At 33.7% G+C, this 23,772-nt stretch overlaps 1 long non-coding RNA gene across 1 annotated transcript; it reads left to right on the top strand.

Annotated features, from left to right (window-relative positions):
• The first annotated feature begins 2,309 nt into the window (after positions 1 to 2,309).
• LOC145671064 (uncharacterized) lies at positions 2,310 to 19,720 on the top strand. The gene is made up of 4 exons (XR_014128436.1): positions 2,310 to 2,864; positions 9,179 to 9,351; positions 16,825 to 16,964; positions 19,546 to 19,720. It is a non-coding gene; the product is annotated as an uncharacterized LOC145671064 (long non-coding RNA).
• Positions 19,721 to 23,772: the final 4,052 nt, after the last annotated feature.

Here is a 23,772-nt window from a genome sequence, read left to right as displayed (position 1 = left end):
GCAACACATACCAGCACGAATGCATTTAATCGTACCGAAATTGAAATTTTACAATTTCTCTGTTATTATCCAAAACACTCCGCTTTGATTGTCATTTTAAAAACAGAATATAACTTCATTATCTTAACAAATAGAGTAAATTATTACTACCATTTATTTTGTTTCAAATTGATCAATTGCTTTATTACCGTTTCACATCTCAGTGTTTAATTGACACTTTAAAACAGGCACTTCCTTAACCTTATGGTGGTAGCTACGGCACTCATCTTTGCTATCTGTAGTCTCGGGTTGGATCACCAAACAAGTTAGATTCAGTCTTATGTTTCGTATAGTTCGCGTCTCACTTTAAGTACATTCTGTTTCTTATACAAGTTTATTTATAAGTATATATCCAGTGCCGTAACATAGATTAAGCATATTCCTGAGTTCTCAGCGGTGCATCCCACACAGCAAGGAATATTTCCTCAACCAAAAGAAAATATTTTCCTTGATTTGCAAAAGGTTTTCCTTCTCTGAAGATTTCCATTCTGGTTTCCCTAATGTATTCCGAATATTTCCCGAAATTATTTTTTAAAAAATGTTTGGAAAACATTTTAGAAATTACCGAGAGTACATTTTGAGAATGCTTGCCAGAAAGTAAATCCAGGAAAATATTCACAAAATATATTAGAAATATTGTTTTGGATGTATTGTAATATGTTTTTACTGTTCAGAGGGGAAATATTTTCGAAATGATACTAAAACTGTTTTTCATATATGATACGGAAAACAATGAAATGAAATATATTCCATATATTTAAAAAATGTTTTCTAATACGTTATTAACAATATTTTCTATTTTTATGATAAAATATATTGAATATATATTTTTAAAATCGTTTTGAATATTTTAAAAATAAATTCTTTCGTAATATAAGAAATATTTTTTAGAAATATTTTAAAAAGATTTACTTAATTTTTTACAAAAGTATTTTGGTAATCTGCTCATATAACTTAAATGAAGTATTTCCGACCAATATTTTAGTATTATTTCCAGAATATTTTATCGAATTTTGAATATAAAACGTTAAGACAGGGAAAGGTAAACATATTAAAAATGAATAGAAAATGTTTTCCGTTATGTTTTGGAAAATATGTTGTGTTTTTAGTGAACCACATTTTCTGATATATTATAGAAACATTTTTACATTGTTTTCAGAATATACTCTTTCGTTACTGGAGAAAATATATTCCTTGTTATATCTGAGAAGTATTCCAAATTACCGAAAATATTTTTTAAAAAATGTTTGGAAAACATTTTATGAAGTACAGAAAGTATATTTTTAGAACATTAGCAGGAAAATAATGTAAGAAAAAATACACAAATTGTACTAGAAATATTGTGTTGGATGTAATGTAATATGTTTTCACTGTTGAGAGGGGAAATATTTTCGAAATGATACTAAAAATGTTTTCCATATATGATACGGAAAACAATGAAATGTTATATATTCCATATATTTAAAAAATGTTTTCTAATACGTTATTAGCAATATTTTCTATTTTTACGAGAAAACATATTGAATATATATTTTTAAAAACGTTTAGAATATTTTAAAAATATTTTTTTTCGTAATATAAGAAATATTTTTCAGAAATGTTTTAAAAAGGTTTACTTAATTTTTTACAAAAGTATTTTGGTAATCTTCTCATATAACTTAAATGAAGCATTTCCGACCAATATTTTAGTATTATTTTCAGAATATTTTATCGAATTTTGAATATAAAACTTTAAAACAGGGAAAGGAAAATATATTTAAAATGAATAGAAAACGTTTTCCGTTATGTTTTGGAAAATATATTGTGTTTTTAGTGAACCACATTTTCATATATATTATAGAAACATTTTTACATTGTTTTCAGAATATACTCTTTCGTTACTGGAGAAAATATATTCCTTGTTATATCTGAGAAGTATTCCAAATATTTACCAGAAACATTTTCAAAAAATGTTTGGAAAACATTTTATGAAGTACAGGAAATACATTTTTAGAACGATAGCAGGAAAATAATGTAGCGAAAATTTTCACAAATTGTACTAGAAATATTGTGTTGAATGTAATGTAATAGGTTTTTAATGTTGAGAGAGAAAATATTTTGGAAGCAACACTAAAAATGTTTTACATACATGATATAGAAAACAAAATAGGTTCCAAATTGACTCTCCATAGGACGTTTAGTCTTGGAGCCACTTTTCATACCGATTTGCGTTAATGCAACGCAAAAGTAGTGTTTCATTTGGCCGGCTTAGAAGTCACGCAGAGGTTGGTATAGTTCTGTTCACGACATAAAATGGGCTATTTATGTATGCTGTGATATTTTCAGTTGAAACATGGGCTGATCCTGAAATACGAATTTAATTATTAGTGGAGATTGAGATACAATATAAAGGAATGTTCCTTGCCGGCCTGGCATCATTGGAATTTTCGTATGTTTTTGTGTCGTGCGTGTGTATTTTTTCAAATTTTAAAAATTTTATTCTCAGTGATATGCAGGATTTATACTGTACCAATTATTATCCGGCGAAGTAAAGTACAGGAAAATAATGTATGAAGCTTAAATACTATCACGTTAAGTTGTGTGAAGCGAAGAGTTATCTAAAAGAAGGAATCATGTATTCTCCGACTTCTGATACGAGATCTATAGGGAAGTTAATGGATCGATTCAGAAGCTACGTAGGTACTGAAAATACTTTTCTGAATAGACCTATAGCAACAAAGCTAAATTTTGACGACACATTCGACCTCTTAAATAAAAGGAAAGGGGATAGTGATGGCCAAAGACAATTACAGAAAAAAAAAAGGAAGAACCATCAGCAGAGGAAGGTAGATATCGACGTTGGAGATATTTTCGATAAAGTATCTTGTGAGCATAAAGTGTAAAGTTAATGTAAACTGAAATGCGTTGCGGATTGAGTATAGCCCGCTCCCCCCAGTGATTTTTAACGAATCATAATGATTCTAACGATTCATACTAGTTCATAATGAATCGGAACCGCATGTTATAAAGATTTAAGATGTAAATTCTGTGGTAAGGAAGTTTTAGTATAAGTAGTAGTAGTAGTAGTAGTAGTACCGGTAGTAGTAGTAGTAGTGGTAGTTAGTAGCAATAGTAGTAGTAGTAGTAGTAGGAACGGGTTAGAAGCCCCGCAGGGGTTGGTTGGGTTCTGTTCTCAATATAAGTAGTAGTAGTGACTCTTCCAGTTCCGGTGACAAAGAACTGGGGGGAGCGGGCTATACACAAGCCTGAGTTGCAATGAGTCTGAGAAAGCAAACTATAGATTAGTCTATTCCGTGCAGTTTTACTATCCGGATCCATAGTGTATGCAGTAGTAGGAGTAGCAGTAGAAAGGTTAGATGCTCCCCCCCCAGGGATTCGTTGGGTTCTGTTCTCAACATAAAATGGGCAAATTAAACAATTTCCAAAATTTTTCTGTACATTTTACAATGTGTGGATCCGTATAGTAAAACTGCACCGTCTTTTCTGTTCTAATTTGAGGTTCCTGATTGTAAGGGCCAGGCTTGGGTAATAAAATGTGGGGTCAATTACATAAGGCGAGAATAAAATTAATCGTAATGTACAGAATAAATCTGGGATATAGTATACAACAGGTCCTCATCATTTTCCGAGGACTCACGAAGTTCAGTATTTTACGGATTATTCATTGAGGATCTAGGAACTTGAAAATGGGGTAACAAAGCGATTTTCATTTACTTATCGACTGAAACTTGTACATGACATACCACCATTTCTACACGTGGTGCAAGAGTTTGAACTATCCTCGAGTACGGTGCACTTTATGTGCGCCTCTGAAGTGCCCTTGTACTTTATATTTCACTATGTGTGTGTGGGGGGAGAAGGGACTTGAACGCATATTGCATGTCTTGTGCTCGTGGATAGTTCTTACTGTTGCATTACGTATAAATGTGATGGTATTTCATGTAGAAGTTGTAATAGCACACATAAGAAACGCAGATCAGGTGTACTCATACTGCATATTCCAGTGTGAGTACAACATGACCTGGCTTTCTTATGTGTTCTATTACCACTTGTACATGACATACCACCATTTCTGTACGTGGTGCAAGAGTAAGAACTATCCTCGAGTACGGAACACGATGAGGAGCTGTTGTATACTATTACCTAAATCTGCTTAACACTGAAAGATCTGGTAAACTTCCATTTTTTTTTTAAAGGTTGATAAACTAACCTAAAGTGGAGATGAGTTGTCAGAATACAGCAGCAGTAATGTATTAACGTATACTGCGCTATTCTATTTTAGGTCAGATACTGCCAATATTTATGTTAACTTCTTTAATCGGAAAATTCACTGTTTACTAGCTTAGAGAGTATTTTCAAAGTGAAGAGCTACATTTCTTGAAGCAGATTCAGTCTAGGAAGACTTTAGCTTTGTGCGAATAAATATAGTGTCGTAGAGTTCGGATATACACCATGCTACAGTTCAAAACGACCCGTGCTATGTGGGAACTAGCAAGCACTAGTGCTGTCTGAATCAGAACGGTAAATGTAGAGGAGCCAGCAAATTGTAGGTGCGACTGCGAGTAAAGAGTGATATTGAAAAATAGAACAATTTACATATTTCTCCTGTACATTTTAATGGTTTATTCTCGCATATAAGAAGCAATTAAGAAGTTGTCTTTTATTGGAACATTGCCTTCATAACTTGAGTTCATGGTGGTGGCTTTGTGCAGTATGTAAATACAAGCGTATACTTTGAATCAGGGTGGACTGATTTAAATCAGTCTGATTTAAATCAAGATTTAAATTACTTGATTTTTTTAAATAAAAATTGTTGATTTAAATCAAATTCCGAAATAATTTAAAGTGAAAATAAGTAAAGTCCCGTTTCTGTTCTGTTATTCCGATTTTATGGAAGATGATAATCATAATACAATAAGACTCAAATGTACAGTATGTACAGCTTTGAAAACAAGTGTCATGCAGAGGATGATTAGGGAAAATCCCGTTTTGAACGGGTAACAGGGCAATCCTGTTTTCTTCTCTTCGTAACATAGGGTTTAGCTATCGTTAGCTATTCCAACAGGGAAATCACCATCGACATTTAAGACGAAGATTCTTTTGTGTGCGCGTCTATATATTTGTTCCCAGATTATACGGCGTATTTAGAAGTGTCCTATCCCTCTCCGATTTTTTTTTTTTTTTTTGTTGTTGTTGTTGTTTTGTTTAGACTTTATAACTTTAGCAAAATTTATGTATTTCGTGCCGCAAGCTAGTTACAATTTCCTTTAAAATATGCCCCTGCCAAATATCAGTGACTTTTGAGGAAAAAAGTGTCACTTTAATAAGCGTTGCTGTACTTTTTCCTTAACTTTTAAATTATATTACCTATTTTTAGGTGATAGGATAAAATCTTTATTATTCGATTAAAAAAGTACCAATAAAGCTTTTTACTTCGTTTTTTCAAGATTGAAGGAATTGTAGAGCACGTTACATATGCTTTCACTTCTCTCTGCGTCGAGACATAGGATGTGAGGACGTCATAAATTAAAAAAAAAAAAAATGTGCCTATTTTTATTATTTTTTGGCGGGCCTACATTTTGCATTCAGAATACTGAAATTCTGCACATTCGTTCAGTGCACTCTTAGTATTTTTCAGATGATTTCAGATCTCTGCGTGAAAACAGGGGGGTCCAGAGGGGCGAAAATGTAAAAAACAAAATATGTATATATATATTTTTAACAAAAAATAGCTTTCTTCGCGATTTCCCCGCCTAAGATGGAGACATGTGAATGGTACCATCTGAAAGGCTGTTCTGTTCCGAAGAGAATGATGTACGAACCATGATCTTAGGATAAATAGGGATGTTTCAGTAAACTGTTACCTGAGATCATGTTTTATACGGAAATCTGGGGTATTCGGAGATATTTTTTGCGGGCTTACTTTTGTATCTAGAAGTTTGAAATTTTGGACACTCATTCACTTCACCCCTTAGTATTTTTCAGATTTGTTTCAGATTGTTGCCTTTAAACACAGGCGGTACAGAGGGCTAAAAAGTAAAAAAAAAGGGGATATTTCTTAACAGAAAATCCGTTTTTTCGTGATCTTCCAGCCCCAGATAGCCTACACGATGGACACATTTGAATGGTACCGTTTGAAACTGTTTTATTCTAGGATAAATAACATGTCTGAGGAAATTTTTATATTACATCCGTGTCATCTGGGGTATGGTGAGGATGTTCTTAGCTCATTGTTAAATATTTTTCCCGCCCTTATTATTCAAGATAGAAGCTTGAAATTTTATACACACATTTAGTACACCCTTAGTATTTAACAGTTGATTTTGAGATCTGTGCGTTAACACAAGGGAGTCCAGAGGGGATCAAAATTTGAAAAAAAAATCAGAAAAAATCCCGACATCTCTCAAAATTTTCCGCTTCAGGGACATGATAGGGAAAATGTGAGTGTTACCGTTTTAAAGGCTGTTCTATTCTGAAGAGAATGAGGTATGAACCATCATCCTAGGATAAATAGGGATGATGCTTGACTGAAAGTCTATAATTTACCACAAAAAAAAAAAGCCATAATTTAAAGCTAAGAAACATTGTTTGGGATTGATATATGTTAACGATTGGGGATTAATTCAAAATTCAACCTCAATACTTTCACTTAAATGGCATAACTGGCATTTAATACTAATTTGTAATGCTTTTTCTTCAGTTCGCGAGTTGTATTATACGAGGAGAAAGATTTGATTTAAATTAAAAAAAATCATCAAAAATGATTTTTTAAAAAAAAATCATGATTTTTTTCCACCCTGCTTTGAATTACGTTTTAAAACTTACACGTCAGATTACGATTTTCATCTGATTATTTCATCCATATTCACATTCCTTATATTTTGATTACTTGTATACATTCTTGAACAGAGTCAAATTTTAACTTTCCGGGATGAGCGCTGTAGTAATTTATGGCAGAACGAGCGGATGTATTTTTTGTAACAGTAGAGGCTATACAACTTGATTTTAATTTGTATTGTAATGTATTTGTTTTAGTTTACATTTACGTGGGAATGTACTGTTTTAGATCCGTATAGATTTGCAAAATTTACCAATGGAGTACTACTTTTATTTCAGGAGAGCAGTGTGTAATTAACAGGGTTGGCTGGTTTAAACCAGCTGTTTTTTTTTTTTCAAAAAACCAACTGGTTTAAACCAAAAAAAAAAAACGAAAAATGCTTTAAATCGTGTGAACTTCATGGTGACGTTTCCACATATCAAACCATCCGCATTACATTTATCTACTTTCCACCCTTTAAGCAGGACCACGACCGTCGAACCACAACCCATCTTTCAAGTGTAAACCAAGTAGCGATTCGAGGTGTCCCTCTAAGCAGGAGTCCTCTCCGTGATAAACTTGGTATTTCATAAGGATGTTAAGCCTAAACATACGAAATGAAACCAAATGATATATTTCTACTTGAATGAATGCCTGTTGTTTTATAAAGAAGCCAAGGTTGCTTAAATATATTGATAGAAATTGCCAAATTTATCAAGTGCCTACGTAGCTTCCAACATCAGCTTGGATTTGACTTGGTTTTAATTTTATTGAATGATATATACATACCAAATTTGTAATTTAATACCTCAATTTTAGCGTAGTGATTATGATCCGTTGACCTTAAAATTTTACATACAGATACATGTAAAGTAATAACAGGATTTTCCTAATGGCTAAGGCGGGAGTTTCCCGATTTATATATAATTCTAGGTATAATGTTTTTACTTGTGTAACTGTTTGTCTTTTTGTCCTTCTGAAATTACTCTTGACAATTATATTAACAAGTAGGACCATGTAAAGATCAGTACAACGTATTTTTATCAGAAGTCCTTCGTGAGTGAGTCGGCAATCGCATTTGTGACCAATTAGTCCCGGTTTCGTGTCCAAATGGACAATTCCTTTTGCATGTAAGTCGAGAAGCGGTTTGGATTCCGCTTTAAGCTTGTGACCCCTTCCAGCATAACCTTGTTGTTGCATAATAACACCAAGGGGAAACAAACTAATTTCTGTCCATATTTAATATGAATACATAGAGTAAATTATTTAAACCAAAAAACTGGTGTAAACAAACAAAAAAAGTTTAAACCTCCCCCCAAAAGTTTTTTTTTTCAATAAAAACCATGGTTTTGGCCAACCCTGGTAATTAATAACAATATATGGTGATTTTAGTCTTTACATAATCATTAGCTTACGCGCATACGCACCCTCGCTGACGCACTTATTCCTTACGGACGCAATTTCACGCTGCCCCATTCCTTGTTGCGCTCCTGTCCTGACTCGGTTATATAGCATTTGTAGTTTTTAGTGGCAACCACATACCCATATTGGTTGGTGTTTATATCACAACCGTTTCAATGGCATTCCTTCGAACGCGTATTTACACCCGTAACAAGTAAGCCTTCCTAAAGTGTCTTTCGTCCAGTAATATAACTCTTCCCGTAAGAAATACTTTAGTTGCTGAGACTGAATTTACTGATCAAAGATTTGAAATGTAATGAATTTGAGTATGTGGAGCTAGGACAGTACTTTATACTTTTACTTGTTATCTGGTGTATATTGTCTTTCACTTTGAGTTCTGTTATTATGCTGAATGAAATTAACAAGTCAAAATACAGATATAGGCGTAGTAACAATGCAGAACGGGCTGTTCTTTTTATTTTTTTAAATATATATATGATAGGTGATGACAAATTATTGTTGTGTTTGATCTAGTTACGCATCGTGGTTTTAGTTGTTAATTATAGAAACGAGCGTAGTGAATCTTCTACAATTCGACTCGATCGGCATTTGTTTATTTGTTCTATGTTAATTATCGTAAAAGTTAAAATGAAAACGCGGCGTGTGTCTTTCTTCAACTGGCGGAAATAATTTTATTGCTTGGGGTTGTAAAACTTCAAATGAAACGTTTGTTTTATATCTTAACGCTTATGCCATGTAGTCTAAAGACGACGTGGGGATCACGGTGGTTCATTTATAGAATGCTTACTTCTGTTGCGTTGGGTAAGCAGGTCACAATACTTCCTTGAGAATTCTTACATATTTATACAGAAAGCAAATTTAGGAAAATGATAATATTTTTTTTTATTATTATATTTTCAGTTTTAGCTGAAAGGTTAGAAACAGCGGAAATGGAACTAGCTAGTTGTCATGCGAGGAACAAAGTGCTGGAATGCAACATGAGGGATCTTAAGACGTCGAACGAAGAAATGGAATGTAAGCTGAAGCAAGAAAGACAAGCTCTAAAAATAGAAAGGGATCATGATAGAGAAAAGGTGAGTGAACTATGTATGTTCAGATAACGTTCCATAGTTATACTCTTTATGCTAAACGAGATGGATGAAGAATGAACGTAAATAATTAAGAAATTACATTTTTGTACTCTCCCGCAGGGAATCGAACGTGAGACTACGTGCCCGAAATGCACACACACTAGTAACTAGATCAGCGGGCAGTACTATGTATTTTCAGATTACGATATTCATTTCTTCTTTTTGTATTAGAACAAGTGTAATTTGTCAGTTAATTACGTTACACAGACACAGTTTATTCAACTGAGTGTGAAATTGGGGGGTGGAGGGACTGTAGGCACGGTATTAAATAGTAGATCTCTCAATGCACCTAGTTCGATCCTAGAGTATGTGAGTTTATGATGAACAACGTGATGAGCGTGAGCAGCAGCTTGAGGCGTGAGCGTGAGCTTTGGCTAAAAGTGTAATAATTGGTTTCTTTCTTTACCAAAGTTTTACATTTAATTCACATAATAATGCCGAGTGAGCGTTAGCGAGTGGAGACGGGTTAGTGCCCCGCAGGGTACGTTGTTTTCTGTTTTTATTTCAGCTAAATGGGAAGACGTTCCTGTGTTCTAGAAGATTGCTGCCTTCTTAGTTATGTCACTAACCGTTACAGTAAACAATATAACTTTCTCCACGTTTCTTTATATTAGCATATATCAGTGTTGGCAAAAACAGGGTTTTTATTGAAAAAAAAACGGTTTTTTGGTTTAAACCAGGTTTGTTTGGTTTAAATAATTTGCTCTATATATTCATATCGTATATGGACAGAAATAAGTTTTTTTTTTCATCCTGATGTTATTGTGCAACAACCGGGTTATGCTGGAAGGGGTCACATAAGCTTAAAGCGGAATAAAAACCGCTTCTCGAGTTACATCCGAGAGAAATTGTCCTCCATTTGAACTGGGAACCAGGACTAATTGGCCACAAATGCGATACGTCTGCCGACTCACTCACGAAGGAATCCTGATAAAAATATGTTGAACTGATCTTTACATGCTTCTTGATATAATTGTCAAGAGTAATTTCGGAAGAGCAAAAAGATAAACAGTTGCACAAGTAAAACTATTATAGAGAATTACATATGGACAATTTCTAAGTACTACGGAGTACAGAACTAACTTAGTTCAAGTTAGTTAACAATGACTTTTATTGGTCCAAATTAAAGAAATACAACGACTTAATTTGCATATCAGTAAGAAAAGTGAAAAAGATACGAATTATTTGAGTCCACTTTGGCTCAGACTCATTTATACATAAATAGATACCAAAAATAGTTCTCATTTCACTAAATGCCTCTCGTGGGGTCTGTATGACCCCCCCCCACACACACACACAAAGTACGGCATTTCGAAGTATTTTATCAATAGTAAACATTGAAACGAAACAATATTTAGAATTTTTCTTTGATTGCAATTACATAACAATAATAACAACTACAAAAAATCACAAACATTTATAAACTTTTTTTTAAAAAAAAATTGCTTTTGTAGTATAATCTTTTTGAGTAATGAATGGGGAATTCAGGTCTGAATATAACACGAATAATATATGGGAGTGAAACGTGATAACCCAGAAATGTGTGTTCATCAAGATTTTACAAACACTTACACTTTTACGAACATTTTTCGTTTTTTGGTTTAAACCAGCCAACCCTGGTATATATATAGGGTGTAAAAAAAATTAAAGCATCAAACCTACAGAGGTGATTTGTCACATCAGAGCAAAGGAATAGTTAATATGGACCTGTGGTGAAAAAGTCCATACTTTCGAAGCTATAGGCTGTCGAAGACATAAGAAAATAAACTTTAAAAATCTATAGCTTCAGTGTGGGACCGAGCGCAGTCAAGGAAGACATCACTTAAGAACTAGTATGTGCCCTATTCAGATACCCATGTTTCAGAATTCTGCGGTGCTTGCGTATCAATGGACAGTTTATGAGCACTTCAACTTTTCTGAGTATTCCTCAACTGGCTCTATAAAAATTAATGTGTAAGTGCGGCAAGATTCTGAAATATGGACATTTGGATAGGGCACGTACTAGCTCTTAAGTAATGTGTTGACTCGACTGGGATCGGTCTCACAGTAGTGGAACTCTGGACCTCTAAATTTCCTTTTCGCACGTTTTCGGCAGCCTGTAACTATAGACGTTTGACCAAGGGTCCATATGAACTTTTTTTTTTCTTTTCTTTTCGTGTGCAGAGTAAGAATTAAATGATAACTTAGCTGCTGATAGTCGAATTTCGGTTAAAACTACGCTAGAAGTCGTGTAGCCGAATAGTAACCGAGTAGTACTCAGTGAATCTACACTTTGCCTTTTCCTGGATTACTATAGTACGGAAGGTATAACGTCGTTGCTTTCCCGTGAAAAGTTGTAATGACGTTTATAGGGAGTTGCCAGCTTGGTTACTCGTGGCTCGGTGAGCGCAGTGAATGGTGGCTGGTGATTTGCTATCCTCTTACCACACCCCCAGTGACGAGCAGGTCGAAGTGCGGGAAGCCAATGACGCTATACCTTCTGACCTTTAGTTACCAAGAAAATTGTCAAAAGGTGTTAACCAACTTACTTGGTTACATTAAGCAAAAGGAATAACAGCTGTACAGTTTTGTGGTAAAAATAGCCGTCTCGTCTTTGTAATTGCTCATTGCACTTAATTATTGCCGGTACTTGGGCTGTTATAGACAATTAGTTATTTTAACCACTCTTCCTTGGTTGCAGGACTCAGTTATTCAGGATAAATTAACACATCTCAATTGATTTTTCTTTTCGAGTATCGAAATTCTTATATAATATTAAATTAGCTGCAGCATGGGATATTTCGAAGAAAATTTTTCTGGTCACAGTATGAAACATCCTCAGATATGCTAGTTGTCATTGTCGTGTATGTGATGCACTAACCAATTAAAGTAGTGTATACTAATTACGGCTCTCGATTAATTTAATCGTGTGGTTGACGTAATCATAAATATATTAATCTTTATTAAAAATTAGTTGCTATATAGATGTATATGTAGTATATAAGCGAATTTTAAAGGGAAATGTAGACATAGTAACTCCCACAGGATTTTTTTACAGGGGGAAGTGGGCAAAATGACCGACATACAAGCAAAGACGCAGATACAAATACGTAGAACCACATAATATTTAATGTAAAAAAAAAAAAAAAAAAAAAAAACATTATTGCAACTCTCTGCTAACTTCACTAACTGTTGTGTGTGAATAAAAAAATTTAGCATATTTTAATACTAATTAGGAAAATCCATTGCTAAAGCAAGTGCTCCCTGCAGCGGGCGGCTATGGTTACAGAATACAGTTTTAGTGTTATTGATACTTCGTAAGTGAAATCCTCATTTAGTTGGGCGAGGAATCTAGAATACAATAGTGCTATGATAAAGAAAAGAGTAAGCTTTTATATTTTAGGTATGTTTTGTATTTGTAACCTGTTCTTTCCGAAAGTATTTTCTCCTTTAGAACAACTTAACTCTGTGCTTCAGAAATGCAGAAGTACAACTCTTATGTAAATCAGGCGCAAATACATGTATTGAAAATTGAAAGTAAAGATTACCATGAAAACAAGCAATGATAGAACGACAGTGTGAAAAATACGAACCAACCAGTGCTAGATAGCCACTGAAAAGCACGAATATTATTAACAGAGTGAGCACAAGGGCGTAGCAGGATGAGCTTGGTGTGCTTCCGTATGGAGCGGGCATGTCAGCGACGGTGGATATGCACGTAACCGAGGGTAGTGTAAAAATTTTATATCCCATACAACTATGCCTTACATCTAATAGAGCTTTACTTCACTCCTGTGGTTCTGCATCATCACTTTACATAATGCCGTGAGTTCATAATAGCTTCCTTACGGAGTACTATGCATTACGTATTACGTATTTCTACCTATGATAAATATTATAATAGATATAAGGTTCCGATATATAGTTACGTGTAGATTGCTATTGCAAAATGAATCAACATATAAATAACATAAATAATGGTTTGCGCCTTCCATTTCAACTCAGCCAAAAAAAAGTACCATCACCATCTCAGATATTGTTGAAACTTTTTTTTATAGCAACTAGACATGTTTTTTAAATGACCCGTATTTTTTGTTGTCGGATAAGATTTTCCCGCCAAGTAATGGGCCATCAAAACGGGAAGTTCAATTTACGAATTTTAGAGGACGTGGAAAATGGTAAACTTCGTAGCTTCATCATTCAGCTATGGAGACAGATAGTTATAATTCTTGTTGTGGTATGTACACTCATGACAAAAATTATTGTCGCATGTCTATAAATATGTTGTTGTAGGAATATAATTTGATAACGAATTCGTCCGGTATTTCTTATAATGTTAGTATGTGTATAATCGGGAAAGACGATGTATGTGGCAAATTTCATGTCAAAAGAGCAGTAAATAAGAACAATAAAACGAAAATAAAATTTTCTTGTCCATTTAGCAACATTTTGTTTTACTCATTCTAATTTTCGTGTTTGTAATTCTTTTCTTCTGAAATTTACTACGAATATACATTTCCCGATTATACATGTAGTATCAATATTAATAGTACCCTGCAAAATCATTATCAAATTATATTCTTACAAGAAGACAGTTATAGATATGCGACAATCATTTTGGACATGAGTGTACATAGGGATATAAATAAAATATATTTTATTATAGTTTGGTTTGCGCATGCGTATCTTTTCGTACATAAATTAACAAATGAACGTAAGTTTATCTCTAAAGTCGAAGTTTGCGTCGAGCACTTCCGGTTCGAATTTTAAAATTCTATTTTACGGTTGGTAAGACCTAGTTACGCGCTTCTCGAAAAAAAAAATTGTATTGCTTGTGTGTGCAACCGTCTTGTCGCAAAAAAAAAAAATTCGAGAAACCGTCAAATTTTCAAAAATCACCTTTCTCGAAATCACCATAATTTAAAATCCTGAAATGTTGTCAAATTGTTCAACTTCACATGAATAATAAACACCCCAAATAGCATTGTCGACCAATGCTTCATGAATGAACTACGGCCTCTTGAAATTAGCGAAGTTTCATTAACTTCAATATCACCATTGGGAACACTGAAAACAATGAAAGTGCAACAATTTGATGATGTTTGTGGTTCACATTCATTAAATAAAGAATAAAAGTTTCTCCTGGCTCCTTTTTATTATTTTGATCAAAAAGGCTCTCTCAAATAATAAGATGAGCCTCCCCTTCTCCGTTTTCTTAAACCGATGTAACCTGAGGTGTAAATTACGATTACGAAACAAAGTTTCACTGATTTTTTCCGCTCTGAAGTAATTATTTGCTTACTTAGTGTCTTCTTCGCTAATAGCATGTAACCATGGCAGATGCTCCAATAGGTGTAGGTGCACTCACAACTCGTAGCACGTTGTCGATAGTCACAAAACACTTATATTCTCTTCTGGAAACCTGTACCCTGTTGAAGGTGCATGTGGAAACAAAGAAAAAATAATGAAATGAAATCTTGGGAGTTTTACGTCCCACGTTTATGCCGGTTAGGCTAAAGGAGACAGTGATTATGAGAAATGAGTGAAATGGTGGAATTAAGAAAGTGGGAGGAAACAGGAGAACCCCGAAAAACCCACCAGCACGGTGTTTGTCCACCACAAAGTCCACACGGCGCGAGCTGGGATCGAACCAAGGACCCCAAGCACCGGAGGTGAACGCTCTACCACTGAGCCACCGCGCCTCCTGGAAACACAAAGAACACTGCAATTTCATGTAATATTTGATTTATTGATAATATTTCTGCTATCCATCACTGGTTATTATATATGTATGTAACAAAAGGTAATTTTTGCAAATTTCTTAAATCTACACTTTGAATTGCAGAAGCTCGATTTTGGGGAAAGCATGAAGTTAGTCCATAGTAACCCGTTACTGCCATAAAAGCCAAAGATGACTTCGGTAAATACCGGTTACCGGTCGCACACTTTCCCACTTTTTTTTTTTTTTAAATTGTCGAATTCGGTTTTTGGCAACAAGACGAGAGTAATACCCGGAGTTGGTACTTGCACTATACTCACGAATTTTTCTGCTGGTTTAATACTGTGAATCTGTTTTTCGTCTTCCCGTGTTGCCACATTCCTATCCCCCCTCTCCCCAATACGTCGCAGAGACCCTTACCACGGCCGGTTTCACTGAAAAGCAACTGCTTTATCGGACCTGTCTTCATCTTGGACATCTGAAAGCAATTTCTAAAGTGGAATGCAGCACCACCTGAAATCACTGTAACGGTTTATTAAATTGTAGACACGTATTCGAACCTTTTTCTATAACGTATATTTTCGCTTTTCGTCGAGTATTTTTAGAATCTTATTCATGGCTATGAGTACGAGCCGAATCGTGTGTTTTGTCGTCGCTTATTACAGCAAAACTCTCAGTTGTTTCATAATAATATGTCACTTCCGTAAAGAAGGAGATTTGCTCGTTTCTCCAGTGATCACTCTGAACTTCCCTTTGAAGAATAACAGTCCAATTTAAGCAAAGTCCACATGCAGTAAAATAGAATTTGTATCTTGAAATTTTACACGATGCTTTGCGGTAGCATTTTTTTTACACTTTTATTGTTTTCATTGTTGCCAACTGGGACTTCAAAGTTAACGAAAGTTCGCTAACTTAAAAAGGCTGTAGTTCATTCATTAAGCATTGGTCGAGAATGTTATTTGGTGTGATTATTATACACGTACAGTTGAACCATCTGACAAAATTTAAGAATTTTAAATTATGGTGTTTTCGAGAAAATGGCGATTTTTGAAAATTTGACGATTTCTCGAATTTTTTGCGATGAAACGGTTGCACACAGAAGCGATACATTTTTTTGGGGGGAAAGCGGGTAACTAGGTCTTACCAACCGTGAAAACGGAATTTAAAATTCGAACCGGAAGTGCTCGAAAAAAGCATAAACTTTGACTTTTCACATAAACTTACGTTCATTTGATAATTTATGTACAAAAAGATACGCATGCGCAAACCAAACTATAATAAAATATAGTTTATTCATATCCCTATGTGCATACCACAACAAGAATTATAACTCTACATGTCTCCATTGCTGAATTGTGAGGCTCCGAATTTAACCATTTTCCACGTTTTCTAGAATTCATGAATTGTACTCTCCGTCCTTGATGGCCCATTACTTGGTGGGAATTTTTTTCCGGTAAAAAAAAAGAAAAAAACGATCCCTTAAAAACATGTCTAGTTAATATATACAAAAGTTTGAACAATATCTGAGATGGTGATGGAACAATTGTGTTTTTATTTATTTATTTTGCCTGAATTGAAATGGAAGGTACCAGATATCTAATTTAAGTTAAAAACTATGTACGTTTCTCATTAATTTTTAGTTACTATAAAGATGTGACTTAAAATTTGTAAAATACTGTACATATTTTAATTTTTTTCATTTTCTTTTTCTATAATAGATTATTTAAAAAAAAGGTACAAAACGTAAGAAATGTTTATTAAGCACTGACCTGTTCCGAGAGATCAGAAAAAATGATTACGAGCTGGTTTTGGAATGAACATAGCTGTTCTTTATGCTATGTATTGGGTAGTTCAGGAAGTGAGTATTTATTGAATGTTTTATTATTATTATTCGATATGCCCATTAAACCATATAGTTGAGACTATTGTATTGATAGAAAGTTTGACACTATAATATTAATAAATTTTCATAGAAATAGGCACTAACGATACATTTAAATAGGAAGAATGGGTCAAATAGAATTTACTGTAGGCAGCCAATGACACCCCAAAATAAACAAACTTCTGTTCTTTATAATATATCGAACGTAAAGGAACAACATTGGTTGATTTGGCGCTTTATTGATGCATTTCGAAGGAAAAAAGAGAAGCAGGACACGAGACAATGCTTCAAAAAGACGATCCGCCCAAGAAAAGAAGAAAATTCCCGACGAGAGCTCACGTCGTGGTTCGGATTCCACGTTAATCAGTAGGTTCACGTTTTCTATAGCCTCGCTGTTCACGGGACGTTAAACTCAAAATCAACTGAACTGAAAGAAGAAAATATATTCAAGCTGATAAAAGAATTCGCGTACAGAATTTTGAAACTGTTGACATTGCAGAATAATGCTGGATTTGGCCCATAATTCCGTCATGGAATGTTAATGTCATGGTAATTGTAACATAAGACAAAGCAAATTATTCAATAGGTATATTAGATTTCACTGTTGTTTCCGTTCCAATTATCTGTGTTGCAAATACGTAGTAATAAGCAGTAATGCAGTGTAATGAATTGCTATGAAGTTATGAATATCCTTTACGTTAGAGATATTGTAAAGATAACTTCAGAAGTTTACTTTGGGGTGTTGTAGGATGCCTACAGCAAATTTTATTTTAGCCCAATATAGATTCATGCTGAAAAAAAATTTCTGCAAGTCATTGTGTCCGATTTTCCTGAAATTAGGATATATCATTCTAAAAACAAAATAATTAGACCCATTTTTTTCTGCACTATACAAAAAAAAAAAAAAAAATAGAACTAAATTAAGCATTTGTTGCAACTGAGACTTTCAGTGACTGTTTGCCATGGCATTTTAAAGAAAATGTGGATCAAATTTAACCTTTCCGAACTTCTTAATTTTAGGTTGTGCAGTTATTTTTTGAGTTTTAGTGATATTAATGCCTATTTTTAAGGCTTTTAGTACGTAATCATCCGGTTTCTATTTTTGAAGTACATTATAACCCATTTAAGTAGATTAACCTATTTAGATTTACGGCTTTGCGTCCAAACGTCCTGCTCCGGTATCACAGGGTGGTATAGGAGCAGAGGGCTGGTGTTATTTATCACTAGCCTTTAAGATATATCTATAAGTGAGCATAGTGAGAAGGACCACATATACTTCTACCTTATTAATTTATACAGTATGGCGCTAAATTCGGTGTAGAAAAACAGAGGGGTGATTCCTGAGAGTTAAAAAAAATCCAATAAACATAGGGCGGAAACTCCATCGTTTATGTGTTATAGGCTGCTGAAATCATGAAAAAATGAACTTTAAAGGTTCATAGCTCCAAAACTATGGGACCTACCTTGGTCCGGTCAAGACTTCCCTATCCAAAAATGCGTGTTTCAGAATCCTAAGGTGCTTCCACAACAATGTTTATAGAGGGAGTTTGACTACGGGCCTATGATATAAAGTACTCTCCAACTACCTCCATAAAAATTGTTGCGTGAGTACCTTAGGATTCTAAAACATGTATTTTTGGATAGAGCACATATTAGTTCCTAAGTGAAGTCTTGACCCGACTTTGGTAGGTCCCATAGTTTTGGAGCTATGGACCTTTAGAATTGATTTTTTCATGTTTTCGGCAGCCTATAACACGTGAACGATGGGCTTCTCGCCCTAAGTTTATTGGAACTTTTTTGTTTGTTTTACTCTCAGGAAACACTCCTCTGCTTTTGTACGACGAATTTAGCGCCATACTGTAGGTATCGTTAAAAAAATGTAAATATTAAGCTAGGCTTAATCTGCACTTTTAAAAAAAGTTTATATCTCTATTACTTTATGGCAGGCATGCATATAGCGGAGTTGGGATTTGGGCACCAGAGTCCAGCGGGCAAGCTCTGTGTCGGTTTTCTACATTATTTATTTACAAATACTGAACAAAAATTCAGAATAAATTAAATCTTTTAAAAGTTTTTTTTCTTTTTAACTCTTTTTAAAGCGAGCTTATCTTCTTTATCTTTTAAGTCGAAGCAGGAAATATAAACCACCGAACGATTTCTGTGTATGAACTCTGTCAAACTCGTAACCCAGCTGAGTTACTTTCCTTCCTTCGCTCAGTAATACTCATTCATCTACAGTTTCCATTTTCATCCTAAGTTAAGTTTATTGTGTTCTGTAATATCATTATTTTAAGTTTGGATCATAGTTTCAATTCTATATTTACACTATAACTTTATTCAGCGTACCAAATTTGAGTGATAGTTATTAAGATATTTAGTATATAACTTCCAAAAGTATAGGAAACAATGTTTTAGTATTTTGGATAGCCTGAGGTAAGATAAAAAACCCGCATAAAACGCTTCGTTTGACTTAACCTTGATTCTGAGATATCTTTCGTTTTTAAATTTTGTCACACATGCTACAAATAGTAATTTTACAACAATTGGTTTATTTTAGGAGTCCACTGTGTTTGGAGGCTATCAACCGAGATGATTTCAAGGTACGCCGCACACAGGTACTACATAGACGGTACCAAATTTGACCGTAAGTAAGGATGAATCCCAGAAAAAGGAAGAAAGTGTTGTGACTCACCTAGCATTTCAGTGTCTTCCTATGTGATAAACTATCATCAGCCTCCCATCATTAGCTCGCGGCTTGCTCAATTTGCAGATTCGACGAAAAACGTTTTATATATAGAGTGTTTGGCATAGAGACATTTAGTATAGGAAGCCCAAAGTTCATAGCGTCAACATAACACCAATTTAAAAATATAGACTGAAGATCTAATTAATTCTTATTGACTGTGATTTTTTTATTGGCGTAGCTCGCTTCGTGTGATGTGTATGGTACTCATTTAAGCTAATTTGCGGGTATATTATGCTTAGTTTTAATTTATGGCAGTTAAATCACACTTCAGATTCTAAAGTAATGTATAATATACCTATTTCGTATCGCTAAATATATTCTTAGATGAAGGTGACAGAGAACTTTTCAAGAAATAGTTTAACTTATTTTGTGTGTGTTGAGGAGGGGGGGGGGGCGTAAGTAAACGCATTATTCTGCTGCTTGGTTTTCGGTGATTGGTACAGTCATCTTCTGAACTACAATACTAGAGTGTGGGGAAGAGTTTGTAAGGTGCAACTCTGTTCGAACTTTTCTTACAAAGTAAGTTTTTTTTTTTTTAATGTTAAATAAAACTTGTTAAAATTGATACACTGATGAGGTGTATATACATTTCAAATTATTATAATGTACGGTATGCAATTAGTAGACTTAAATTAATATAGACTTTTTGTTTATGTATTCACATTAAATATATTGTGTACTACAAATGTATACTTAATGTAAAATTTAATACATTATTACTGTAATTATTCTCAATAAATCTACAGGATTTTATGTGTCTTTTAAAGGTTCATTCCTTTATTTGGCTTTCGGTTTATGTAATTATAATTAATGTAGGATGGTGGAATTTTGATCATTTTAAGGATAATTTCTTTATTATATACGATAACTCAAAGAAATAATCGATTGTATATCGCATTAAATATTTACATGATATAAAATAAGTTATTTTCCCCATTTATCATGTATAAATCTTACCACCAGTGGGGTTCTGTAGTATAGACACTGGTTGCCCAAGTACTTCACAAGTTGCGATATAGTCAATGCGGTCTGGTTGCTTGAGCACTGACTTCAGGAGTGGTAGAATGAATGACTATTCGGAAACAGTGAGTAGCCTAGTGGTTAATGCATCGACACGGTAAGTTGAAGTTACAGGTTCAAACCTTAGTCCAGTCTTGCATTTTCTTTCCTTTTGTAATTATGTACTTTAGCTTAGTAGACCTGATTTCTTTATACTCGAGTTATTTCATCATGACTTTCAACACAAGGACGACATGAACCACTCACATGTTGATAACTGGGATGTCTTCCTTGTGCTCTGTCATTTATTCTACGCACTACAATAGCTGTTTTAGTGTTGTGTAAAACATACAACGAAGAGCACAATTAAGACACCTCGACTGTGGACATCTGAGTGGTCCACGTCGTCCTTGTGTTAAGAGTCGTGGTGCAATAAAATGGTTTCATGGTGATATGATCACGTTTTATAGTGATTCTTTATAAGAAAAACTCATTATATACACGTGTTTGTAAGTTTCGTATATTTTTAATACGTCTGTAAGAAACTGTACTATAGCATTTTTTTTAGTTCCATTAAGAATACTTTTCACAAAATGCATGTGATTTGTTCCGATTGTTATTGTTCCTCCATATCATTTTTCAAGGAATATTGGCATAGATATAGAATGTGTGTCCGAGATAATTTAGTTTTCTTCACTTGTATTGCACAGTGCCCCCTGTGGTGTCGTCTTGTAGTATTAAGGGATCCCGGGTACATGGCAAAATATTTAGATAATATTTTCTGTACATGATAGAAAATATTCAGAGAATATAAGGTAGACAAATCAAAAACATTTTCAAATTACTTTTCTTGGTGTTTTGTAGCAGTAGCAAATGTTAAAAAAATATTAAACTAGTTTCAGACGAATTTGTGCTAACAAAGAAAATATTTACGATTTATTTTTCAAATAGCAATTGATATGTTTTTGATTTGTTATTGTATGTAGTTTCAGAACGTACTTAAAGTATTTTCTAACATTTTCTGGTTTTCGCAGAGAAATATTTTAAATTCTTTCTGAATATTTTTCCGTCATTACTACCATAACACCGACAGTTCGAAATACATTTCTTTCTTCAACCTATAAGTTAGAATACTAGAATTTATTTCAAGAAATTTATGTGATGATAGAAGTTTTTGTGTGTTCTAAACCGGTTCCAGTATACACAGACTTCTACCACTCCATCAATTTGTACAAATGAAATCCAGATATTTTAACTTACAAGAGTTGGAAAACTGTTCAGTATTGAAGAAAGAAATGTATTTCAAACTGTAGGTGTTATCGTGGTGATGATGAAAAAATATTCAGAAAGAATTTAAAATATTCTATGTGAAAACCATAAATCGTTAGAAAGTATTTTAAGTACGTTCTGAAACTAAATACAATAACAAATCAAAAACAAAAACATATCAATTGCTATTTGAAAAATGAATCGTAAATATTTTCTTTCTTAGCACAAATTCATATCTGAAACTAGTTTAATATTTTCTAAACATTTTCTACTGTTACAAAACACCAAGGAAAATAATTTGAAAATGTTTTTGATATGTCTACCTTATATTCTCTGAATATTTTCTGTCTTGTACAGAAAATGTTCTCTAAATATTTTGTCATGTACAGAAAATATTCTCTAAATATTTTTTGTCATGCACAGAAAATGTTCAGTAAATATGTTCTGTGATGTACGGAAAATATTCACTAAATATTTTTTGTCATGTATAGAAAATATTTTTTGGTATGAGTGGAAAATATTTTAAAATTATTATTTTACAGAACATTAATTTTTGTTAAAAATGGATTAGAAATCTTCAGAAAACATTTCAACTAAGTACCCAATACATTGTAAAAATATTTAGAAAAAATTTCTTTATTTTAGACAAATGATTTTCAGTGTTATTGGCAAATGATTTTAAAATATTCCATGCGAAACATTTTAAAAACCATTCCGTTAACATTGTATAAAACGTTTCAAATACATTTTCAGTAATGTGTGGAAATGGTACAGAAAACATTTTTTGGAAAACTTTTCTAACGGCGTATAAAATATTTCTACAACATTTTTGAGTATATTGCGAAAATATTTTCAGTATTATTTGGAAAATGTTTTCAACAACATATGGAATATATTTCCTTAAGGGAAGTAGGATACATTTTCTGAAGGAAAATGATGGCACGTTTTAGAAACGTTTTGAAAATATTTGATTGCTGTGTGGGATGGGGCCGCGGTGGTTCAGTGGTAGAGCGTTCACCTCTGGTGCTTGGGGTCCCGGGTTCGATCCCAATCCCCGCCAAGTGAACTTTGTGGTGGACAAACACCGTGTGCGTGTGTTTTCTCGGGGTCCTCCCGTTTCCTCCCACTTTCTTCATTCCACCATTTCATTCATTACTCATCATCACCGTCTCCTTTAGCCTAACCAGCATAACCGTGGGACGAAATGAAGATTTCATTTCATGTCTCTCAGTGGTGGATGTGATCTTTATTCGAGAAAATTAATCATGCGCTGATTATGCGGAAGTTTTATATTGCTTGAAAATTATTTGCAAAACTTGGACATACATATTATGTGAGTATATAGGTAATTCGAACTATATGTATTTATTTTCTCTGTCCCGGCAAATAAGTGATGCTTAACTTTCTAGTTTTCTTTGGTATTAATTTTCGTAGTTTTGCTGCAATATGAAGGATCAAATTTGTTTTCCGCTGAACGAATTTCGTTAAATTTTGGATCTGTTTTTACCCTACCTTACCTAGTAAAAGTTATTTATATATACATGAACTTTAGAGGTAGACTATGCTAAGTCATATTTTGATCGAAATTGAGTTAAGAATACTTTTTTTAATAGACTATGTTCTTTCTAATGGTGTAATAGTGTAAGTCTAAAAGCATCCTATTACTTTGTAACTACTTAGTATAGTTTGAAAACAGTACTATAGGTCTTACTTAAGGAACTGGTTTTTCGCTTCTCTTGTAAAATTACGAAATTACGACTCTGAGGTCCA

This window comes from Thermobia domestica, chromosome 15 (genome assembly GCF_964235325.1).
Source record: "Thermobia domestica chromosome 15, izTheDome1.hap1.1, whole genome shotgun sequence".
NCBI classification, from domain to species: domain Eukaryota; kingdom Metazoa; phylum Arthropoda; class Insecta; order Zygentoma; family Lepismatidae; genus Thermobia; species Thermobia domestica.
The sequence above is the reverse complement of the archived record's forward strand: the minus strand, read 5'-3'. Positions and strand labels throughout refer to the sequence as shown.